Source organism: Nylanderia fulva, unplaced genomic scaffold (assembly GCF_048542155.1).
Source record: "Nylanderia fulva isolate GAGA-0341 unplaced genomic scaffold, ASM4854215v1 Scaffold2, whole genome shotgun sequence".
Classification (NCBI taxonomy): domain Eukaryota; kingdom Metazoa; phylum Arthropoda; class Insecta; order Hymenoptera; family Formicidae; genus Nylanderia; species Nylanderia fulva.
This window is the reverse complement of record NW_028190263.1, coordinates 7339839-7359913: the sequence shown is the minus strand read 5'-3', so window position 1 is coordinate 7359913 and position 20075 is coordinate 7339839. Positions and strand designations below refer to the sequence as shown.

At 35.6% G+C, this 20075-nt stretch overlaps 1 protein-coding gene and 1 long non-coding RNA gene across 2 annotated transcripts in view; both read right to left on the bottom strand.

The window, feature by feature from the left end:
* LOC114942857 (uncharacterized) overlaps positions 1-20075 on the bottom strand; it is a 72219-nt gene that overhangs the window by 30105 nt on the left and 22039 nt on the right. The window lies entirely within an intron of this gene.
* LOC146723433 (uncharacterized) lies at positions 3894-4827 on the bottom strand. Its single transcript, XR_014924566.1, has 2 exons — positions 4282-4827; positions 3894-3983 (listed from the first exon to the last, which is right to left on the bottom strand). It is a non-coding gene; the product is annotated as an uncharacterized LOC146723433 (long non-coding RNA).

Below are 20075 nucleotides of genomic sequence, written 5' to 3'. Positions count from 1 at the left end.
TTATTCATATTTTAATTATTAATTTTCTGCTTTTTTTTTTTTTCAAGAAAAAATTTATTCGAGCAAGCAGCAAAATAGATAAACATTTTCTAATCGTGTCATCGAAAGCAACCCTAACAGCACACATCCCTAAGACATTCAGAGAATATTCTGAGGATGTCCTTTGGATATCCTCTGAATGTCTTTCCGATATGGTGCGTGCTGTTATAGGGAACTGTCATTAAAATATTTTTTATTTGCAGAAAGACGTATTATGTTTCAGCTACAAATTATATTCCTATAAAAAAGCTTCTGAAGATTTGATTCGCGAGAGAAATTGAAATTAAAAAAAAAAATTTAAAGAATCGTCTGCATCGTCGCTTGACGTTTCCGTTACGTCAAATTTCGACGAAAAGCTCTCTCCTAATCTCTTATGGCGTAAACAATGCTCGTTATTATCGCAGGACCCGCTGAGTCGACATTACACGAATGGCGCGTTATTTTATCGGTTTTTCTTAGCGATAACACAGCCGGAGCGATACCGGTCGATAGGTGCACCAGGGTGTAGGTACGTAGATATATTATCGCCAGCGTGTTATCGAGACGAAACGACATATGCGCTTAAGCGCTATGTCAACCTTTCACAGCTTGAACACCTCGGTTTAAAGAGAATTACTAATGTACGAGCACTTCTGACACTAGCTAATGTCAAACCGCATTCGTTATTGCGATAATTATTCCGGCGTCGAAAATTAATTAATTTATAATAGGAGGACCTAAATATAGAAGTATGACGCGGGAACTCGACTTTTACGCACACTTTTATCTTTACAAAAAAAAATTCTAAAATCCGAGCTATCACTTTCCTTCGCGGAATTTTTTCCAGGAGGGGACATAATTAAATTTTGTTTATTTTTTAAAATTAATTTTTTGATTATTTTGTTATTTTTATTTTTCTTTTATATTAAATATTTTATTCAAAAGGAAAGCAAAAGCGTAATTTTTTTACTAATTCCAAGGGGGTTACAAGAGCCCTCTCGCCCTCTCTCTGCGGACGCGCATGGTCTGATAATAATTTATATAACCCGTAATATTTCGTAATACGTTGCTACGCGCGAGAAGTGTCTATATCGAACGCTGAAATAAACCGTTTCGGAGCCGAGGCGCGATTGAGAGAGATTTGTTTACGTCCCGGTTATTTACATAACATTGATAACAACATGCGAGAGAGTTTACATCATATCTCGAATCATTATACTCTCGTTAATAACCCCGTCGTTGAACGTTCGCTAACGACGAAGGATTGCGGCAATCGTCGATTACGTTGATCGTTATGTCGGTATTGCGTGTATATATATGTATATATGTAATATATACGAGTGAAAGAATGAAAAAAAGAAGAGAGAAAAAATGAAAACGAGCGCAATATACGGTGACGTCACGTGTGCAATTTGGCGAACATTGTCGCGGCTCGTGTGCAGCATGTGCACGTTTCTCGCATTAGCCATCCCGCGAATGACATCAGTCTGACATCATAGTGTACAGCACGAGATCGTAACGTGAACTCTCTCTCTCCTCTTCGTTTTCGAGCGAGGGAGGAGAGAGTATAATTAGACGAATCGGCTTATCAATTGGCTCATTCGTCGTCGTCATCTGCCTCTCGCGTGCTTCTCGTTTATCATCGTTCACCAAAAATCGATTATCTTACGTGAAATAATAACATAATATATACACAGGGTGCATCTGAATAAGTGCGACAAATTTTAGATGATTCTTTGTCGAAAATTATAGAGGGGATAATTGTAAATAGGTGAGGTAAGAATTTTATTTGAAATCTTCATAAATATATCCCTTTTATTAATGGAAAATATCCTCTCGCGTGTTTCTCGTTTATCATCGTTCACCAAAAATCGATTATCTTACGTGAAATAATAATATAATATATACAGGATGCATCTGAAATTTTAGATGATTCTTTGTCGAAAATTAAAGGGGTTAAACATTATAAATAAACGAGATAAAAATAAAATTTAAAATATTCATAACTATCCTTTCTATTAGTGGAAAATATCCATCAAATTTCATTCTTTTAATTTGTCCGAAATTTGAGAAAAAAAATAAAAACTCTTAATTTTCGACAAGATTTCGACCTTCGCACTTCTTCAAATACACCCTACATATTTTTTTTCTCTCTTCGGAGGAAACCGTCATCGCATCTTTAAGATACACCTACGTGGAACTGTATATAGCAGATATATCGAGTTACATAAGAGACGAACGAATTCTTAGAAAAACCTGAATAATATCTCCGCGTAATGAATATGTAAAACGCATCAGGTCTCGTGTTGCGAGGGACCATTTTTCGGAAGAGCGATAACGAGGCCGAAGAAGAAGATTCGGGATCGGAGCTGTCACGCAAACACGGCGGCGGCGATGAGTAAATCGAAGAGACGCCGGATTGCGATTGGTAAATTTGGCCTGACCTCTCTGGATAAACTCGGCCACGTGCTGTCTGTATATTACACGGTGTGTGCAGGGAGGACGAATGCGCGAAACACATTATTTATCGGGTCGGGAGACCCAAGAATACACACGACGACGAGATAACGAAGATAGTTCACCGATTGACCGATCGGCCGTTCCTTCGCGAAGGAAGGGATACGCCGTAATAAAATCACCGGCGACCCAATATCAGTATATTATCTGTGCTTTCTGACGTAGATTAAGCAGTCGACAGTGCTTTCGCACCCGGATTTAGGAAAAAAACTTCTTGCGAATATATGTGGTGACCATATAGACACACATATTCTGTTTCGTCTCTCGTATCATTAATTAAATAAAATTCATAAAGAGTTTGATTGCGGTTGCCTGACTTTTTTATTCTTGATTATTTGCAAATGTAAAAAATTAATTAATAATTAATTAATATCTAATATTTTTATAAATCTTCTCATCATTAATAAAATTCAGGATAAAGCTCTTGATTGGTCCCCTAATTAATTAATGATTAAATAAATAAATAATAATCTTTAATAAATAATTAAATTAATTATTAAACAAATAAATATATAGTTAATATTTTTATAAAACTGAAATATATATATATTATCTAAACGTGTTGAAAAAATAATAGTTCTGCACACAATTTCATACTTAGAATACATATTGAACATCTTTATATAAAGTAATCTTTTTTGCTCGCACTTTTTGCGGTGAGAACGACATATCGGTTGCTGCGCGACGCAAAAGCCTCGCGGAAATTCCGCGTTGCATCGCATCGCGCAATCAACTACGACGACGTACTTTTTTCCCGCGTCGTCGTCGTCGTCGTGTGATGGTTTATTTATCATTTTCCGCGAGGTCGGCGATGGGGCAATTATAGCGTTGCATTGCAAAATATATAACTTCCGGTCGATCGAGACGGCCGGTAGACGCGCGTGAGAATCACTATTGCAGAGCCGGCTTCGACAGGCGCAGCTGTAAATCGAAGAAGCCCGCGTCTGGCTTCTAATTCGAATTTTATTGCGCGACAGAAACGACGAAATGAATTCGACGCGCCGGATTTTGCCTCTCGGAAAGAACAAAGTGTTATGGTAGTTCAAGTCTTGGATCTCTCTTTTCATATTCGTCGTTTCGCGCGCGACGCGATACATCGCTCTGACGTAAAAAAATTGATTACGCTTCAGATATATATTCACGACAAATGACGTATAGAGAGGAGAGTGACATTTTCGTAATAATTCTCAAATAATGTATTTATGAGAGCTGTGAATGAAACATTACGCATGAGCGATAAAAAGGCGGAAATATAAATGTTTTGCCGCGTCGTATTTCAGAAACATTGAATACATAAACAAAATGGAGATGTATTTAATGGAGAAAAATCAGCGACATTTGTGATGTGACAGATAACACGGATTATTTTATTTAGGTATCCGCTCTCCTGTTCTCGAAAAGCTCATAAAAGCTCCGTTACTTCATTTGTATCCAGTGTTTGCGGTTATCTAAATAAAATTATATAGATGATCATCTAGATAAAATTTTGGCGCTCTTATCTTTATGTAGATAATAAAAATATGTATTATCTATAGCTGCATCTTAGATTAAAAGTGTTATCTTTATTAAATTATTTGGAACAATATTCAGATGATTTGGTTTACAAATATAAAAATATGAATACATTTTTATCCAAGAGTTTTTTAGATGAACCATGTAATTTTATCTATCTAGATATATTTCAAACAAAATCCTCTTCATTTTATCTAAGATGAATTTATATATTTTCATCTCATCTATATTTACCTAATTTAAAAAGCATCTCCGCACAGCACTGTTTGCATCTCATATCTTCCTCTTTGATCCGAGAAGAAGGGAGGATTTTTCGGTAAATGCGAGAATTAAATGCAAATCGAAGGCTGTAGATGAAGAACCGCGAACGCGGATCGCGCGTCGCCCTCGTTCGATCGATTCTCGCTTACGCGAGAATCAGACGTGGCGAAAATTTCCCGCCTCGTCGGCGGGAATCGATTCGACACCTTGAATTCGCGACGCGACGCATCCGGTATCCAGATACGACGTGACAATTACGTAATATTCTCGCTCGGCGCTTTTCTTCCCGGAAATATCGATCGCGCGGAATTTTCATCCAGAGGACACAAACACTTTTTTTTGTTTACGAAAATAAATTGCTCCTAGATAATTTATATATTTGTTATACACGGAGAGAATTTTCTTTTAAAATTTACCCTGAAAATCATGGTAATTGGTAGAAGAATTTGTAAAAGAAATATTAATATCTAACACAATAAGATATAAAATATGTTCAATTAATTTTACTATATGTACATATTAATATTTTTTATTGTGATAAATATTTAATCAGGGAAATTCATAAAATTGCCATGGATATTTTCAGGGTAAATTCTAAGAAAAAATTCTCTCTATATACCGAATAATATTTTTTTTCTCCAATGCGTGTTTTCAATTGTTTTAATTGCGTAATGGAACTTTTGGTATCAGCGATAAGATGATATAAAGTTCTTTGATAAATGGCATATGATGTTAGCTTAAGGTTTAAATGACAAACCCTTTCCCCTTTCTGATTTCATAAGTCAACGAAAGGTAAGATACGAGATGGCATAATCGCGTTGAGAAAGCACCGCCAGTTATTTGCAGCTCGTGACGTAAGAAATATCGGTTATTTGCAACTAAGCTCTTTAAATCGCTCTGAAAACCGCGACATGGCAAGATGCAAACGCGTATCGCATGACCGATAAGATTTCAAAAAATTGCTGGTTATTTGCAGAAAAATCAGATAGCTGTCATTTTATCGTTAAGCGAGGACTCTCAGTCGTACAAATTGATAAAAATTTCATTATCATTTAATCGAGAGAAAGAAAGAGAGAGAGGCGGCAAAATAACCATTTATATATCTAGCAAGGAAGATAACATACACATATATATATATATATATATATATATATATGTATTAAATACGATAAAATATGTATTAAAATTGATAAAATTGATTTAGTGTATGTATGTCTATATGTATATGTAAAAGTTAATCACTTTTATTACATTTTTCGTAAGATAACTGTAATTTTTTTCCATTCTACATATAAATTTACATACCTGAAATGAGAGTGGAGAAACGTTATTAATTTTTCGCGTATAAAAACTGTGAAAAAAAAAAAATTAAATTAAAAAAAATTGTTTATTTCGTGCACATCCTAATTTTATCGCGTTGGATTATTCTGGTTTCTTTATTCCGTCTCGTAACAAAGGGATCGTTGTACTTTCTCGAGCGTAAGTCAGGCTTCGGCCAGCTCGTCGCCGCTTTACGCGCTCGCCCCAGAGTATATCTCGTGACGTCACCCTCGGCGAAGCTGGCAACGTCGCGGCGACGTTGCCAGCTCGCTCGCGTCAGCCGGGGCTCTTTCGCCGGAAATTCGGGATGTCTGGCTTCTTCTGGACCGTTGTGATTTCCGCCGAGCATTCCTTTTTGTTACGCGCTCGTGCACGCACATATATATACGCGGATGACGAACGTGACGTTCGAGAGGGCACGCTCGATGCACAGGGCGACAGAAACGTAACGTGAAGATTAAGAGCTATTTAGATCGCGTAGACGTGATTTTCCTGCTATTTTAGCGGAAACGTTCGCTTTCGCTAGAGCGGGAAATCCACCGTTAACTTGTCAGATATGAGTAATCTCTCAAAGATATTTTTTTAACAACGACATCTTCATATTTGAAACTCGAAGAGATGCATATATATCGCTTAATTGCATATGTTGCATATCATAGTTTAATATTATATTTAATATTAAATATTATTTTAAATACGAATAGGCAGATCTTGTCTATATACAGGGTGTATCTAAAGTGCGAAAAATTTTAGATGATTCTTTGTCGCAAAATTATAAGGGGGGTTTCTTAAATTTAATATTAAATATAGTTCTAAATAAAATACGAATAGGCAGATCTTGCCTATACAGGGTGTATCTAAATAAGTGCAAAAAAATGTAGGATGATTCTTTGTAGAAAATTATGGTGGTTTCTTATATAATCCCTCCCTAAGAATTACACTTTTCTAAAGAGGGAAACTTTTAATATTAATAAACATCCTTTTTATTAGTCAAAAATATCCACCAAGTCTCATATGTTTTAATTTCTAAAATTTGAGAAAAAAAAATAAAAACCCTGAATTTTCGACAAAGAATTATCCCCTAAAATTCTTCGCGCTTATTTAGATACATGTATATTATTTTGGAGCCTAAACTATCGAGAAACTGAATTATTCAATTCCAATGAAATCTCTTGAACGTCGATATTGAGAAATGAGTAAAGAAAACATATACGGAGGAAAACAATCGCAAGTATACAATCGCGATGTTCTCCGGATCGATTCTCGTAAGGGAATACGGAAAGTGCACGAGGGGAAGGTCCGCGCGCTATTCTCTGAATCGGGCTTTACGCTCGCGTAATCGTAGAACGACGCCAGCAGCCGATGATCGGGGCGGAGGTGGCGGGTGTAGTCGGGGAACGGATAATATCGTTCTGTCACGTCACATAGTGCGCGCGCGAGCGCTACCAGCCGCCGCGCGGGAGAAAATCAATCCACGCCGCGCGCGACCGCTACTACCCTCGTCGCGGAAAAGCGCCGACGTGGCACGGATAGCTACTAACCGCTCGGAGAACGTCGCCCCGTGAGGATCCCCCCCGTTGCGATATTGACCCGAGGTTGCGTTAGGTTATTTCTGTCGGGGTGAGGGAAAGAAGGGAGTACCTTTTTCGCGTTATTTGGATTTCCGCAAACGGAATCTCTCGTTTTCTTCCTTATTCCTATATTTTTTTGCATTCCTCAATCAATTTGTCGACCCCCTATAATAGCAGAACCATAACGGCACACATATCCCGAAGACGTTCCGAAGAGAACATCCTGAGGATATGTCGAATGTTATCTGGATATCCTCTGAATATCTTTCGGATATGTTGTGCTATTAGGGAACATATCCTCAGGATGTTCTCTGAACGTCTTCGGGATATATGTGCTGTTAGGGAGGTCTCAATTTGATACATAGATTTACAGATCCATATATAATAAACATTAAAAAGAGCACAGAATGTATATATATATATATATGTAAGAGAGAAAAGAAAAGAAAAATGTTTCGCATTCTTACTTTCGCGTTCTTCCATCTCTCTCCGGACGGACGATGTGTCATTTCGAATATTGGCCTTCGAGCGTGTCCTTGGCCCCGTATCGGTCGGCGTAACGATCGAGCGGGCGAAGGATATCGCGCACGTTTCGTTCGCTCGCTCATTCATTCGTTCGTCATCGACTCGTGTGGCCGCTCGCGCGTTTGCGAAATCCGTAAGAGTTAACGGCCGCTCCGAAATAGAAGCTACCGTACCGCTACGAAGCATCTCTCTCTCTCTTCTTTCTTTCCGTCGTCGATTCTTTACCTCTGCCTATCACGGATATATTCACGCGTGCGAAACTTTCGAACTAGGTTTTTGTATTTTACTTTGAAGCATTCTGAATCCGTTTTCTGATCGCAAGTTGTTCTTTGTATTTTTTCTTTTTAAAGTCTCCCGTGGAAAGTCCGATAGCCTTTAACTCCTTGAACCCGAAATACAATACTATTGTCTGCCGAAAGTCGCTTTTACAAGTTGATTTAATGATGACAAGAACGAAGAGGAAAAGGAAAATGAAGGACGGTTAAAAGCCACATTGTAAATTTGGGGACTTTTTTAAATGTTCAATTGTGTGTTTCTTTTAATATAGGTATGTGTCTAACAACATTTTAACTGTTTTTACTAATTCTTTAACTAACAAAAGTGAGTGTCGCTTACAAAATTTAAGACCTTGTATGTTTACACTTTATTGCGTAATATTTCAAATATGAGGAACTTTAAACGATTGTAAGCTTTCTTATATAAAGTTAAATTATAGTTTTAGTGCCGGCATATATTAAACAGACAGATAACTGTGTGTGACGTCACAATACTTTTACTATTTCATTTTAAAGATTTATCTGTTCGTATACCTGAGTTTTAGACAAAGGATTTTTTTTTCGAAAACACGATTCTTATCTGCTAACAGTTCGCATAATTCAAATATTTCTTAACGAAGAGATCTAGAAAGTCAATTATTCGAGGACAGTCACAGTAAAGAGTTTTCAATTTTTAATACTTTTTAAATGTTTTCTTCTCTTCAAGAGAATTATTATTTAAAAGAAATAAAAAACTTATTTTATACTGAATTAGAATAGAAAATAATTATTGGAATAAGAATAATTATTTTACTTCTGAAATTTAAAAAATAGATATTAATTTCTTTTCTAATTTATTAAAATTATTATAATCGAAGGAATTAAAACTGTGGACTAAATTAGAATAAGAATAATTATTTTATCTTGATTCTAAAATGTAAAAGAGCTAAGATAAGCTACATATAAAGATAATATATTAAAAAAAATACATTAATGTATAGATTCGCAAAAAATTGTCGTACTTTTAACAATAATTGTTGAGAAAATATGATAGCATGTCAAGTATCGTAGCCACGAGAATTTTCTCGGCGAAGGAGCAAAACGGTATTTAATTTTTTTCGTTCCTCAAGTACATAATGCAAGAGGCGCAGTGTCTCCGCCGCCCACGTCGCGGCTATAAAGAGACGAGCAGCGGATCGCTAACCAGGATTAATCAAGCCGGCAGACTGTCCTTTAGCCGTCATCTCGTTAATAGACACGTCGCGGCACAAAAGGCCGCGCGCGGACTTCGCGTCGGCAATTTTCGAATTTGCCGAACGAGAAAACCGGCGGCGCCACCGGCGACGGCCGGTCATTGTGTGCGATGACACCAAAACGACCGCTCTTATAGTATATATCGTGTGTGGGCGTCCTTTAAAGTTTAAATCGACCGAATAGGGCCCTCGGGGATCGACGACGATGACGGATAAGGGGGCCCGGATGTTCGACCCAATTCGGGGCCGCTGATAACGATGACGTCACGGCGTGCTCTACTCGTTACTAGTCACGGATCGCGGTACGTGACGAGCGCGATGACGAGCGTGACGATAATAACACCATCGTGTAGAATGTATATGTATGTATGTATGTTTTAAGCGTTATGTTAACCCGCTCTCGTGACACGCTTTTCGCCGGCTCATTTTCCCGCGGCGATTGACACTTGAACATCACGAAACCTGATATACGCCGACACGTCTATAAAACGTCGCGGACCCTAGCATACATATATGTATTTACAACAGGTATTGGTGAATTCGTGTCAGTCTAATACAGGTTGCCTTGATTTGCGACCCGTTCGCGTGTAAATTGTCCGTCCGACACCATCATCTCGCGATCAAATTAATTAATATTCATCCATTGTAGTTTTACTCTTATTATTTAACCATGTATATTACATTTACATATTAGGAGAATTATTATTCACAAGAAAATTTAAAAAATGATTTTACTCGATGTATGCGTTTATATATTAAGAGAGTTATTATTCAGAGAGAAGAAAATAAAACAAAATAATTTTACTGAATTGGAATAAAAAAAAACAATCTAGATAAAATAATTATTGTTTTTATTCCAATTCAGTAAAATTATTTTTTTTAATTTTCTTCTCTTGCTGAATCACAAGCTTGATTCTGAAATTAAAAAAAAAAACAGATGTAAGGAGGACATATTATAATTTTCTCCGTTTAAAATCCCGAACTTAAAACGCACGCATAAATTTGAAATAATTTGAAAAGGAGGCGAAGACACGGGGGATATTTCGCGAGCAAGATGGAGTATCTTCCCTCTGGATTCGAAGCGTCACGCGCGCGTACCGCGTGCTCGTTCATCGCCGGGGTGCAGAAGTTGCGGGAGATATGAGAAAACGAAAGTACGAACCGGGGTATCCGGGGTCGCTCTCTCGCGGATCGATAGCGGGCTCTTTCGTCGTTAACATCGTCGTCGTCGTCGTCGTCGTCGTCGTCGCCCTTCTTCCGGCCGCGAGCTTGCGCGGTGATGTCATATATTCGGCCGAGTTTACGCGTGTTTGTAAACAGAGAGAGAAGGTGACGGAGGAAGAGCGAGAAAATGCCCGAGGGATGAAGAGCGAAGGGCGGGAAGAACAGGGGAGGAACAAAAAGAAGGCGCCCTTTCAGGACTGGATCCAGAACGGGTCCTTTCCCTCGTCTTATTTTTACTCGAAACTCGTATATACACCTGCTTCCAGAGATCGTTACTGTGACAATAAGGAATTGATCAGCTGACGCGGAGCTTATAATTATATTCGTTAATTGGTTACATAGTTTTTATATAGTTTAATATGTGAGAGAGAGAGAGAGAGAAAAGATTGTATATCTTTGATCTTATTTAAGAAAATATATAATATTTTTCCGCCTCCTTCCTGTCAGCGGATATTCCATAAATAAATTTTAATACATAAATATTGAGATAAAAGCGCACAGGTAAATTATTATTTTTTTTTTTAATTAATACTTTGAATGCAGTTCGAATATGCATGAGATGGAGGGATGACACTGGCCACGGAGATATATAAAGCGAGCGTCTTCAGGTGGCGTTGAAAATAAATAATCGGGAAAAGGAGAGAAGAATGCGTAAGAGAAAAATGCGACAACTTTCATCTGACATACTTTGCCGCGAGTGAAAAGAGATACGAGGGGGGCAGAAATAAAAAGGAATATGCATGTTATTCGTGCAGGGATGGCTCTCACGTGTCTCCAGCCGGCACTGCTGCAGCCGGCTGCGCAGACATCTTCCTCGTGTAACCCGGCTTTGTCGAGCTTCGCTTGCGTCGCTCTCTCGTTTTCTCGTACACGCTCGTGACGTCACGACGCTGCAACTCGGACTCGCAAGAGAGAGGCCACGTTAGCATCGGGAGAGAGAGAGAGAGAGAGAGAGGGCTGCTCATGGAACGAAAGGGGAGAGGTGCACTATATATAGGGTGTCCGGAATATCGTCGCGTTAACTGTCGATGGCAATTTCATGAAAATTTCAGAGATGATCTTCGTTGAATTTTCATATATGGTGATGTCAAAATTGAAATTCATCTGAAAATTGTGATTGAAAGAGTATTCAGTAATTTGTGATGCAAACAAATATTTTTCAATTTATTCAAATCAATTAGAATTAAACATTTAAAATTTTTGCTTAGTTTTGTCAATTTACTTGGGGAGAAAAATAAGAATTTTACATATATAATTTATATAATAAAATTTTAGCTCGATAATCTCTATTATTAGGCAGCTCAGGTTTAACTTTTATGAACTTGCGAAATATCTCGCCGCGACTGCATTCTTTTACGATGCGCTTCTCGCAACCAGTCTTGTGCACACCGCGCGCAGACTTTGTTCTCGTATTTCTTCCCCTCCTTCTTTCCCCGCTATTTCGGCCTTTCTTTACATCGAGAGACACTTTAAAACCTTCCTGTCCCATGTCAACCGACCTCGATTCCTTTTTTGCCGCATTTTTTCTCGGTTTTCTATATTTTCGTCGATTAGTATTGGATGCACTTCCACGATTCGGTAGCTTTGGATTTTTTTCGTGAGACAAAATTCAGACCGGACAAAAACTGTCTCAAGATTCCCAAAATTAGCCATGACTAATTATATCGACAGTTGGATAACAGTGAAAGATTTTAAGCTAATCTTTTTCTCGCAACATATATAAATGAACTATTTTTTTACGCACATTGAGAAAAAATTGGATAGCAAATTTAATGAAAATAAATTATTTTTTATGTTTCTAATTGAAACTATTTTTCCGATTAAAGTCTAGAAACAGTCACTTGCAAAGAATTTATTCTAATTTTATTATGAATAATGAAAGATTGAACTGTGTATTACTAATGTGATACATAATTACGCTTTTATTTATGTTCTTTATCTATAATTGCAACCTATAAAAAGATAATTCATCAATGAAATATTATTGCCTATGGACAAATCACGCATATGTGGACAGATATACACGTGTATGCATAACTAACATGGGTTCAAATCAAGTTCCTCGATAATAACGCATATTCACGTTTTGCGCATTGACCTAATTAAGTAAACTCGTTTAATGCTTTTAAAGGATTTGATGATTTAAACTACGAGGATAATCTAAAAATTTATACGCGCCCGAGAAGATGAATAATTTTATTCCGCAATTAAATATCAGAGTTATAAATCTTCTGGTAACATTTTTATACACGGTTATAAAAAGTACGTGCGATTCTCTCCGTGTGTTAAAAAGATAAAATAAAATTACGTATCGAAATTACGACTTTGTAAAATACTGATGCGTATCGTTTCTCTCATAAATCCTATATGTGACTCACACGAGTGTTTATACCGCATGATTTAATCTCTTTTTATCGTTTAACAATTAATAAGTATATCGTACGATCTCTATCCTCTATTAACACAAGAGACACTAATTAACAATCGTAAATATTTATTAATTTCATGGCATACTTATAACACAAGTTATTGTAATATCATTAGTCCGTGATTATTCGATATTTGCAATATTTCAATAAGAGAGAATTTTTTTCTCTTACTGCCATGCATTTCCTTAATTTAATATTGTAAGCTTTACTATAATGTATCTATTGTAAATATTTTTTTCCTTCCTCCGCATATTATTTCATTATTTTCATTATTATTATTTCAATTATTTTATTTTTATTAATTTAATATTGTAAGCTTTATTGTAATGTCTCCTATTGTAAATATTTTTTTTTCCTTTCTCTGCGTATTATTTCATGATTATTATTATTATTTCAAAATAATTTATTATTATATTATTTTATTATTTCAATTATTTTATTTTTTTATAAAAGTAATAAAAAAATGTAAGAAAAACTTAAAAATAAAGTCATTCCCCGCACGGAAGTTTAAGCTAATCTTAATCGAAAGCAAAACGCACATGGAAAGGCGAACTTCCTGTCCGGAAGGGAGGCTCGAATCTAATCGCGTTCTCTCGGCCGAGTGCATCGCGCGCAGGCGGCTTTGAAAAAGCAGCGAAAGCGAGGTGGACGTTGCACCGGCGTGGCGCGGCACGTTTTCTCTTAATTTTTTTTCTTCTCGCCGACTTGAGACTTTCGTCGAGTCGATCGCGAACCGGTCGGTCGCGGCGCGTCCGAAAGTGCATATTGCACCGGTCCGCCTTTAATGGCGCGATGGCGTGACCGCGTGCACATGCACATGCGTGCGGGAACGCGACGGGGTGGCCAAAACGGAAAGAAACGAAACGAGACGAGATCCGGCGGGAACGCGATGTCGCGTGTTTTCGCGCGTGTGTCGTGGATATTACACGCGAGCCTTCGGACCCGGCTAAATGTCTCGTCGCACGAGAGAACCGGCCGATTTCTCGTCTCACTTGCACTTTTAATTTCTTCCCTCCATGCTCGACGCCGCGAGAGCTGTCGTTGTTTCCACCGTTAGAGAGAACCATATTGTAACTATATTAAAAATTAAGTTTTTATTTTTTAAAAATATTAATAAATGTTCTTTTTACTAGTGGAAAATATCCACACGTCAAGTTTCATTTTTTTAATTTGACTGAAATTTGAGAGAAAAAAAATAAGAGTATGTGAGTTATGAGAAACCCCTCTTAATTTTCGACAAGGAATCATCTCTTAAAATTTTTGTTCCTATTTTTAATTTTATTACTTTAATGAAATAGATATATTTCGGGAAACCAAATGAAAAAAATATTGCAACTGTTTGAACGTCGATGTATAAATAATTTTGCGAGTGACAATTGTGGAACAGAATTAAATTTTTTATTGCTATCGCATGCATGCTAAAATAAAGCTGCTGCTGGATTATGGACTTGCCATCAAGTTAGTTTTCTAGCTGAATGAAATCGATTCTTAATGACTCTAATAAGCCGTCATTAAAATAATGGCGCGATAGTTTTAGAACACCTTGTGAGATATAGATAGATTTTATCGAGTAATATCTTGGGGAGATTTCGACTGTGTATCATTCACTTTTAATTTTACGACTCTCTTTCCTTCTCTCCTATCTTTTGACGTGTGCAATCTTATCTGTTATCAAAGATTGTAGGATATTATGAGACTTTCGTGTACCGTATTGTGCGTAGATAATTTTAAAGTTAGCTAGATAAAGATGTGTGAAAAATCCATCTTAGATAAGATAAAGATGGTTTTAAATATATCTAAATAAAAATAAGAGATAAAATTATATGGCGATTTATCTAGATAATTTTCTAAATAATAATTTTCAAGACTGCTCATGTAAGCAAAGTTATAAAAAAATGTAAATTATAAAAGGAATATAAAAATATATGTATTTATATTTTTTTATCGCTTACTGCTTAAGTTCTGCTGTTTAAGTATTTTTATGTGCTATGATTCTAAACCAAAATTATCTGAAAATTATTCCAAGTAATTTAGTAAAGATAATACTTTTTTCATCTACAAGATGCAGATATAAATAATACATATTTTTATTATCTGCGTATAAAGATAAGATGACGGCGCAATTTCATCTAGATGATCATCTATATAATTTAATTTAGATAGCAGCAAACACTAGTATATGCTTCATCCTTTCCTTTTAGCTAATGTAGGTAAGCCGTAGCGATACATATATATATATATATATATATATGCGTGCAAAGTTAAAAGGCAAAACTTCTTGAGCAAACGGCGCGTAAGTTCGCCTAACTTACTCTCGCGCACTACCTTGTGCAGTCTCGCGTATCTCCCGTCGGCTGAGAACTTTGATAGCATACGTCGACATGTTCTCTCGTTGCGTGGGAAAGTGCTGCATAATGACACGGTCATTCTTTACACGTCGAGTGAAGCCAATAGCGGCCCATTAAGACCGCGAGTAACTATACGCACACTTGCTTTCCAAGATTTTCCCTCTGGTTTTATTTCGCGTATTAAGTCGAAACGTTATATACATGTATGTATAATTTAGAGAGATTTACGTTATTTCCTCGTCTGGACGCGATTAGAAATAATCTGATATCAACCTGATTTTGTTAAGAGTCGAGAGAGTCTCTCTTCTCACTTTTTATTTCGCTATTTTCCTTTCTCTTTTATCGATGTAGATACTTTCTTTTTTATTAATAAATTATATTAGCTTAATATATAAATTATATATACAGCGTTTGCTATTACTTAAATAAAATTACATAGATGATTATCTATTGTAGATAAAATTATATGGCGTCATCTTAGCTTTATATAGATAAGAAAAATTTATATTATCGATATATGCATCTTAGATAAAAAATATTATCTTTACTAAATTATTTAGAATAATGTTCAGATAATCCTTGGTTTCGAGTTATAGCACATAAAAATATTTAAGTAATAGAACTTAAGAAGTAAACGATAAAAACTTATAAATAGAAATATAAATATATATTATATGAATAATTTTATATTCCTTTTATAATTTACATTTTTCTTATAACTGTGTTTACATATATTGTCTAAAAGTTATCTAGATGAGTCGTTATATAATTTTATCTTTTATTTAGATATATTTAAGATGAATATTTCCATCTCCTCTTTATCTAATTATTTTTAAAATCATCTAAGCACAACACTGATTATACAAGGTGTATCTAAATAAGCGCGAAAAGTTTTAGGGGATGATTCTTTGTCAGAAATTAAGAGGGGAGAATCTCTTATACAATAAACATATACTTTTACATCTCTCCCTGAGAAGTTGCACTTTTCTAAAGAAGCGGGAGGTAAAAAGTAGTAGTAAAATTTTAATTAAAAAAATATTAATAAATATCCTTTTTATTACTGGAAAATGTCCACACCAAGTTTCATTTTTTGAATTTGTCTGCAAATTGAGAAAAAAATAAAAGTATATAAGAAACTTTCCTTAATTTTCTCCAAAGAATTATCTCCTAAAATTGTTCGCACTTATTTCGATACACCCTGTATATATAAAATGTACATATATAAAATGATGATGACGATTGTTATCTAATATGTGGAGTATTACGCGAGATTCTGTCACCGGTCGAATCTTGGGATATGCAATTCCTGCATTTCCGGGAAAACGGCGGGACGGAATGCCGATGCGTTGCACACGCTGGCTCTTTGTTTCCAGTCGCGTTGTGCCGTTAAGCGGCTCGCCGAAGAAACACCTGACGTCGTCAGGCGGTCGCCAGCCATCCAGCCAGCCAGCCAACCAACCAGGCGGGTAGGCAGGCAGGCAGGCAGACGTAAGTACATACCTGTGGCAGGTGAATCGAGTCAGGTGCTCCAACAGATGGGCGCCTTTACTCGAGAAAGCGTTATAAAAGCGGTCTATCATAAATGTGGGTTACTAGCTATGACTAACGCCCGACGAGCTTGCGCTCTCGCGCACGTATCCATCATTTACCAATTATTTTCATTCAATTATGTAAGTACGCTTGTCGCCTATAGGAAAGACTCGATTAATATTCAACAGCTCTTTAAGCGTATAGGCATAGTGAAAACAAAATTCTTAAAATGACTAAACCTTTCAGCTAAATTACTATTTTGTCAAATCAACATATATTAGTATTTCAGTCAAATATACGTTTTGTTAGATTTAATATGTTATTTTTAATTGAAATATTTTTATACGTTCGATATTAACAAAATAATATTTAGTTGAAAGATTTAGTCGAGTTAACAAAATTTTTTTTCAGTTTATATATATCGATTTGTCCATTTCTTCGAAGACTTGTTATAAACAATTAATGGAAAAATCGAAAGAAGATTAATAATAAATGTATAGAGACAGAAGAATTTTATGAATTTGAGAATTATTATATCATATATTACATATACATTTGTCCATGTATATTATAAATCGATCTTTAGCTGCGATATATTATATTTCGATTATGTCGAAGAGAGCTTATACTTATTGTTAGCTTCTTCGAAGACTTCATTAATGGAAAAAATTGAAAGAAGATTAATAATAAATATGTAGACATTAGAAGAATTTTATGAGTTTCTCTGATTAATATTAACCAAAATAGAAAATATGAATAATCCACCACAAAAAGATATTTACTACGTAGATAATATTTTTTATCGTGATAAATATTTAATTTGAAAATTCTCTCTGTCTATCATAATATAATCACATGACATAAATTTGTCAATGTATATTATAAATCGATCTTTAGCTGCGCGATATTATTACATTTCGATTACGTCGAAGAGAGCTTGTACATATATTGTTAGCGATCGAACCTATCGAAGGCTAAGGAGAGGCCAAATACTTTGTTTACCGATTTGAGAAACAGGAATCTTACAGTACGCGAAGCGAAAAGCGAAAACTTTCCAGGCGTCCTTCGACGACTGGTGCTCCCGTCACGATGTTCGCGTCACGAATAAGAGAAGGAGCCGTAATAATGAGCGTGTCGCGGGTGTCTTTTCTCTCCTTTCTCGCTTTTTGTTTCACGGACACGTGGCGAGCGAATCGCGGCATGTATGCATGCATGCATGCATGCATGCACCAGCAACGCGAGCACCTTCGCGCATATATATATATATATATATATATATATATATGTATATATATATATATATATATATGTATATATATATATATATATGTATATATATATATATATATATATATATGTATATGTATATATAAATATATGTATGTATAAATATATGTATGTATGCGTTGTTATTTACATACGTGCGAGCGTATGTGCGGTCACGTGTAAGAATGGGATAGCGAAAACGTGACGCGATTATGCATTCTCGCTACGTCGTCATCTCCTGCTTGGTGCAAGCACGAGCTATGTCGTGCGTAGTCCGAGGTAGCGGTCTGCCGCGCGCATTTTATGCTAATTTTATTAAACGTTTCCTCTATTTAAAGAAGGCGGACGCGCATAATCGCGGATACCTGACGCTCGCCGAGCGACAACCTGCCTCTTATCATCGCCGATTGTCGATTGTGTTATGCTCGAACGATGGGAAACGCGGGAAATAATAGATATTTCGCGGTTTATCATCGTCGAATCATTATGTCAATTTGCCCGCATTCAATTATTCCTTTATATATTTGAAGGGGAATTTAATTAAAGACCCGACGAAAATATTTATAATTTTATAAAAATTATTTTCTTGAATATATATTACATATTTATATATAATTATATATCTTTGATATATATTTTTTGAGAATAATATATTTACTCACAATTATAAATAATTATAAACAAGTTGTAAATAATTTCAAATTCATGGGATAGATATAGCTAGTATCGGAAGAATCGATGGACGATGAATTAATGTAAATTTAAGTGGTGAAAAACTTTCTCGACGTATGCATAGATAGAAGAGGAATAAAATTTAATTAATCGGAATCGGAGGATAATTTTTACGATCGATTTATCGCGATGGCTACTGGTTAACACGCAAGCAGTGCGTATACATATATAAAGTGCAACGAATTGATACCTTCGAGAACGAATGTCCTCGTGTACAAGCGGAACGGCTGAAAGGCACAGCTGCCAGCACTTCGTCCACGTCTGATTAGACGAAAGTAAAATATGTTTCCAGGTAAGATGTTATCGTTCCAAATCATAGCCGTTTCGTTTTGTTCCGTTTGTGCCTTTTGCATCGCGCGATGATCCAGCTGTTCCGAAAAATCGAACTTCAGACGTATATTTTGAGAAATTCACATTTCGACGTCAAAAGCAATTTTTTTAAATTATTATTTTTCCGTATGCGATTATTTTTTCCCGATAAATATCGAGACGTTAATTATCGAATTTCAGTATTTTTTATAACCAAGATCAATTACAGGCATAATAATAAACGAAAACAAAAGAGGTAATTATATATCTTTCTCGTTATAACAAGGTTCATAAACAAATGCCGTGTATTCATGCATTTCGTAATGTATGCTTTGCATAATCTAACTAACGCATACTTTTCGCATTACATGAGAAATTCAATTATGTTTCTTTAATGCAAGGTTATTTCGTGCGCAACAAACAATTGTGAGATGCGAAAAAGTACTATGAGATGAATTCTTATATCAATCCCCATGTTTCTTTTTTTAATGAGGTTCTTACAATGTAATATTGTACACGATCCCGCTACTTTTCATTTATAACGCAAAGTAAATCGAAATAAAAATACCTCTAGTTTTTGTCGCTATTTTATTGCGCTAGTTTGTCAGAATTTTATTGCATTAATAATGATTCCTCTATATCGTAACGTTAAGAAAATATAAAAACTGACTGTAGTTAAATTTCATTTAAGTATACGACAGAGTAATAATTACGGACAGATGATTTTTTCATTTTAATTGACAATTTAATACTAGTAAAGATTAAATATTTAAATAATAATTAATTAGATACAGCTTGTACAAATTGAAAATAGAATAAGAATAATAATGTTAAACTTTTTTTATAGACGAGCAAATAAACGTTGTTTAAATTAAAAATTAAAACAATTTATTTGTAGTTTTTACAGACGTTTCGAACATTACTTAGGTATATATTTTCAATCATGAATAGTTTACCACACAATTAAGAAATCACACACAAAACTATATCCTGTCAACGCTTATAT